This window comes from Octodon degus, unplaced genomic scaffold, assembly GCF_000260255.1.
Source record: "Octodon degus isolate 3935 unplaced genomic scaffold, OctDeg1.0 scaffold00012, whole genome shotgun sequence".
Lineage (NCBI taxonomy): Eukaryota > Metazoa > Chordata > Mammalia > Rodentia > Octodontidae > Octodon > Octodon degus.
Window position 1 is genome coordinate 11,296,495 of NW_004524588.1, and position 5,872 is coordinate 11,302,366.

A 5,872-nucleotide genomic window follows, 5' to 3' on the forward strand; every position below is an offset into this window, starting at 1 on the left:
TGTTTGGATTACAGGCATGCGTCACCACACCCAAATTTCATTTTAAACTTCTACTTCTTTAAGATAAATGGTAGGCTGTGAAACTTGAGCAGATATGTAAGATAAACACAGTTCTTTGGAAAATTTTGCATTTCCCAGGATTCTTGCTTACTTCTCTAGGGCTATGCACACACACACATATGCACCTTCCACCACTGCCGTGTGTGTGTGTGTGTGTGTGTGTGTGTGTGTGTGTGTGTAATGTGAAGCTTTCATTCTTTCCTCCCAGTGCTTTAATGGAAAAGTTTAAGAAGCACTAAAAGAAATAATAACACCTGAGACAAAAAAGTTCAGACCAGAATCTCAGGGGAGGGGACTAAAAGAAGATACTAAAATAAGTCCTTTATTTGAAAAGGGCCACTTTTCTGTCTTAAATAACTGGGTTTGTGTGTGTTACTAGAGAGAGAAAGTTTTCATCTGTTCTATGTGGACGGATTACTTGAACTCTTTGCTTTTGCTGAGGTGGCCCAGCCTTTTCCAACCTATTTAGGAGTGTGTAGTTGCTTGGACATTAGCAAGTGTGAAGAGAGTGTAGAAGGCACAGCACGGTCTAATAGCACTTTGGAAAAAAAAACCACATGCATTTAATTAAATGCATGTTTCCATGCTGTGCTTCCTTCATGCTGCTCTATACTCTTTTTTTTTTTTTTTTAATTTTATTCATTTATGTGTGTATGTGTGTGGCCAGCTCAGTCCACCAGGGGGCGGGGCTGGCTGGCATGTGGTGCTGGGGGATTGAACCGCAGTCCCTGTGCTTTGCTAAGCTTGTTCTAAGTAGGTGCTTTAGATCACGGAGCCATCTCACCAGCCCTCTATACTCTTTTATATCTTTTTTAAAATGTATTTAGTGCAGGGTCTTCAGGGTCTCACTATGTAGATCAGACTTGTAGTGATCCTCCTGTTTTCAGCCTCCCAAGCGCTGGGACTACAGGCACATACCATCAAGCCCAGTCTCAGTCACCATCTCATCGCACCTGAGGGGCAGGGCCAGCACAGTGTGTTGTGCTGGGGATCGAACCCTGGTCCCTGTGCTCTGCCTAGGCAAACTCTTTAGTCCACTGAGCTATCTGGCCCACCCTACTCTTTTATATCTTATGGAAATAAAGGTAAAACAAAATTTCATAACAAAATAATAGGAGAATAATAATAGTACATTACATGTTGTTATCTTTAAAGTAGTTGCTCAGGTTATAGGACAGGGGCATAAAAATTTCTCCAATCAATTTTCCTTTTTAATGAGCTAAGAGACACCAGTAGTACAACTGACTTTCATTTTTTCCCCTTTTCCCTACTGTTCTTTCCTCTCACCTATCCTAGTTCCTTTTTTTTCCCTTTTGAACAATTTCTGCCCTGTAGTCTTGAGTTCTTAGTTTTACCAAGGCATTATGGACCTGGGACTGTTTCATCTCTCTTTCTGCTCCTCTCTGTCTACTTTCTTCTTTTACAATTAAGGAGGAATCAGAATGCTGAAAAAGGAGTTTAAAAGAAACAAGAACATTTGGATCTGGATGGCCTGAGCCTGGTCCTGTGTGATGCTCTAACCCGCTATCTGGAACTTCTAAACAAATTCACTGAATATTTTTATTTATTTTTCTCATTTGTAAAAATCAGAATTTTAGGAACAATGGTCTCTAAGATTCTTTCTAATTCTAAAATTCTGGATTTTTTTTTACAATGATTCAGTTTATTTATTATTAAGTTTTCTAGGATGACCCAATTTTGTCTTAACCAAGAAACTGCCACATATATTTGACCAAATACCACTATTTAGTCAAAAGCAATTGAGTCATATGAGTTAGCTCAAGAGACAAACTTAGATATTTAAAAAATATGTAGAACAAAATAAAGATACTCATTTTCAAATGGGAGAACAACAGATATCGGTTAACAAAGGAAAGAGAAAAATCAAGCCAAAAAAATGGAAATGTAGTCCCACAGTGGAGCGTTTTTGAAATGGAAAGGTGAGCAAGAATTGCAAGGAAGAGGGAGAAATGGGAAGGGGATATAAAAAAATTAAGATGTGTTATGTACATGATAAGTATAATCATTATCTACAGCAAGCATGTACTAATAACAAAATTTCAGTATACTGACAAACTGGGGATGGGGGTGCACATGTGTAATCCCACCACTCTGGAAGGCTGAGGCAGAAGGGTCACACGTTCAAGCTAAGCCTGGACTCTCAAGACTCTACCTCAAAATAAAAAATAAAGCACTGGGATATAACAGTACAAAGGCCCTGGGCTGACTCTGCAGCAAGGGTGGAAGGTGAGGAATGGATGCAAAGAACAACTGACTCAGTCTAGTGTCCTTTCCTTTGGATGTGAGTTTTAGTTCTAGTGTGAAGATCAGGAGACCTTTTGAGAGCAGTCGAAGAAAGAGAAGTCGGTGGACAGCTATGCTGGAGACATTCAGAGAGTAGACTATTAAATGCATGCTGCTTTGAATATTCTGACAAAATTATACACCAGCTAGAATCATGATGTTTTTATTGTCAAAACTTATTCTTTATTTTTCTTGAATATTTATTTCTATGCTTTTTGTCACTGTACGCACTATGGTTTTTAAAGAAAACTGAACCACTTGGTGGTTCTAGTTCCTATATAATAATCATCCCTTCAATCCTAAAAGCTCCTTATCCCTTGTCACTTTGCCTTCATAATGGCTTATATAACATGAGGATCTAGGAAAAATCAACACTTCCTGTGACCTCAACAGATTACTTGAGAAGTGTCCAATCCAGCAGGATTAGGCAGGAAGAGCTAGCTGGAGCGAAGTATGTTAAAATCTCCTGGACCAAGGTATAGCTGTATATATGTCTGAAAGATCATACTGACTCACTGTAGGAGTAAATTTCGTGTACAATGACCAGCGTGAGGTAGGGCTATTCACAGGATCCTGTGGTTGTGGTGAGGGAGTCAGTATATAACATTTATGGATTAAACAACTGCTTTCCTGAAAATGGCCTTCATTTAAAAAAATAAAGACCTAAGGTTTTTAAAAAAACATTTGAACATATAAAAGATTCAAGTCACTAACATATTAGTTTTTGTGGTTTGGAAGGAAAGCAATTGGCTATGATAACGTAGAGAAGAGAGCTGAACTACACCAGTGTATTTAAGACTTTTAAATTAAACTGAGTTACCTCACCTTACAAAAATACATGTCAGTATATCAAATATTTAACAAAGATCCAGGATTTAGGATATTTAAAAATACATTTCTCTTGGATCAGCACCAAAAATATCTTTAGTTTGTGTCGTTTGTAAGTATAGGTAAAATTACTTCTGATAAAACCCACAAACTTCACCAAAATCATTAAAGATACATCCAAGCAACTCTCAAATACATTTTGACATCAAGGTCAGGCAGTTCACTTTAAGAACATAGTGCACATCACTGAGTTTCTATAGTAAGACATTTGATGTCAATTTTGTATTATGGCAATAATTTATATTTCACACAAAGGAGGCACTGGTATTTAGAAATTTAAGAAAATTATTAGAACCATTAAGGCTGAGGTGAAGAATCTGTACAGCCTTCCACGATTTCACAGAGGTTGTGATTGATATTGTCCTCCTGGCAATATCAAATGCAGTTTCTTCCAAGTTGTTCTTTAGACTTGGTTTGATGTAATTGTTCATCAGGAGTTCCAGGGTATCTTTGCTGTCTCTGTTCCCAGCAGCAAGAGGCAAAGGGGTTAAGAAGCCTTTTGTTTGAGCATTGCTATCTGCATCATGCTGAAGAAAGAAGCCACTCTGGTATCATTCCACTTACAAGCACTGTGCAGAGGTGTCCAGCCATCCACGGTCACTGCATGCATATCTGTCCCTTGTGCGACCAGCTCCCGGACAGTGTCTAAGTGTCTACTGTAGGCTGCTCGATGAAGGGATGTATATTCATCTTCATCCCTGGTGTTCACATGAGTGGCCTTTTCATTTTTTTTTAAAAAAATTTAAACTTATTTTGTTGAGAAACAAATAGCAATGAGACAGTTTCAAAACAGGTTAGTAGGACAGTTTCAATAATTAATACATTGCATATTGTTGTCTTCGTGGTGGTTATTCATAGTACAAGATTCAGACATGATATCCTGTCCAAACACTATTAGTACAAATCTTTCTTCTCATTGAATTAAGAGAAAGTAGCTGTACATCTATCCTAACTATTTTGTATATATAGATACAAAATGGTCCTTCATTTGTATCCCCTTTTTTGTTTAGTTTTGTCAGAGGTAGAGATTATTCCATTGGAGTGACCTTTTTAGAAAGTAGTCTCCGCACTGTAGTAAGTCAATTTTTTTTCAGCAGCCCACAGAAGCAGTTTGGTTGGATCTTTTTCCATTTCTTTTTTTCTTGCAACTGAAACCACTGTTCATTTTTTGCATAATGTTCCTCCTCATCTTCATCAGAATTGCCGACCCAGAGACTCTGAGTGCCAGTGAGAATAAGGTGTCCATGTGTTTCCAACAGTTCAAGTTGGTTAAAGTGTTCAGAAAGGACTGACAACATCTCTGGGTCTACCTTTCCATCATCATTGACTTTCCTTTTTTCCATTTTTATAACTATTCTACAGAACTAACATTTCAGATACTAAGAGCGTGATCTTTGTCCAAATGAGTTATGTCAACTTGATATTCTTCATCAAGATCATACACGAAGAAAATCACGGGTCCTATTTTTGAACATTTTTCTTTTAAAGTTTTCCTTTACTTTTACAATTCTCTGATATGCAAACTTAATATGATTCAAAAAAGAACTTGATCAGGTGGTTTTCAGGAGTGTTCTTTGGGTCAACAAGTTTTAGACTTCTCCAAATGTAAGAATTTTACCTGTTGTCCTGATTTTGGATTGGAAATACTGCTATGAATGAACTACATGTATTTAAACAATTCTCCTGAAAATAAAGCCTCAAAATAAATGCCAAACCATTGACAACCTGTCCCCATACCACCCAGGCTGCAGTCTCCATGTGCTGGTTTTCTCGAACGGTAATCAGCACTAGTGGATGCTGTCGTGTGTACCAGCTGTCCCTCAACCCTGCAGCTGCTCAGAACATCAGCAGCTGTTGGCTGACCTCAGTCACAGGTGGGCTTTGTTCCTGACCAGTTTCTCAGCCTCAGTATTTTTGATATTTTAGACCAGATATGTCTTTGTGGTTGGGCACTGTTTTGTGCATTAGAAGGTGTGTGGCAGAATCCTGGCTTCTACCTACTAGATGCCAGTAAAAACCTGCTACTGTTGGTCAGGGCAACCAAAAATGTCTCCAGACGTTATAAAATTGCTGTGACTGAGAGCCATTGCCATCAAATGACAGGTGCCACCTCACCCAAGATCAGTCTCTCCCTGCTCCATAGTTTGCACTCAATGACTGATTAATTTGAGTTATAAAGTTCAGGCTCTTTTGTTCAAGGCAGGCTATCTTGGAGGACTAGGCCATCTCCAGCATGGTCTGTGGGCTCAGTGTGATTGTGCTGTGGTTTAACCCTTTCTCCTACCCAGTCCTATTTTTGTCCCTCCCTCACAGGTGTTGACTCTAGGGGCAGTCCCCAGTAGATTTCCCATGTAAATATTCAGCTCAGTTTGTTTCCTGAGTGGACCTAACTTCAGACAGGGTTGGTTAGGGAAATAGCCGATTCCATATCTGAAGCAGAAAATTTGCCAAAGGAAGCCTGGACCATTTTGGGATACCAGAAAAGAAGAACACTATTAAAGAATTCTAGGGTCATGCCAGAAGGGATTCAGGCATCAATTTGAATAAACTCTCACTGGGCAAAGATGGTTAAAGTGAATAAATATCTATAATGATTAATGATTAATGATAATAACTCAAT

The 5,872-nt window shown here is 38.6% G+C and overlaps 1 pseudogene; it reads right to left on the reverse strand.

Moving 5' to 3' along the window:
• Window positions 1-3,549: 3,549 nt before the first annotated feature.
• LOC101564380 lies at window positions 3,550-4,595 on the reverse strand (annotated as a pseudogene).
• Between the last annotated feature and the right edge of the window lie 1,277 nt (window positions 4,596-5,872).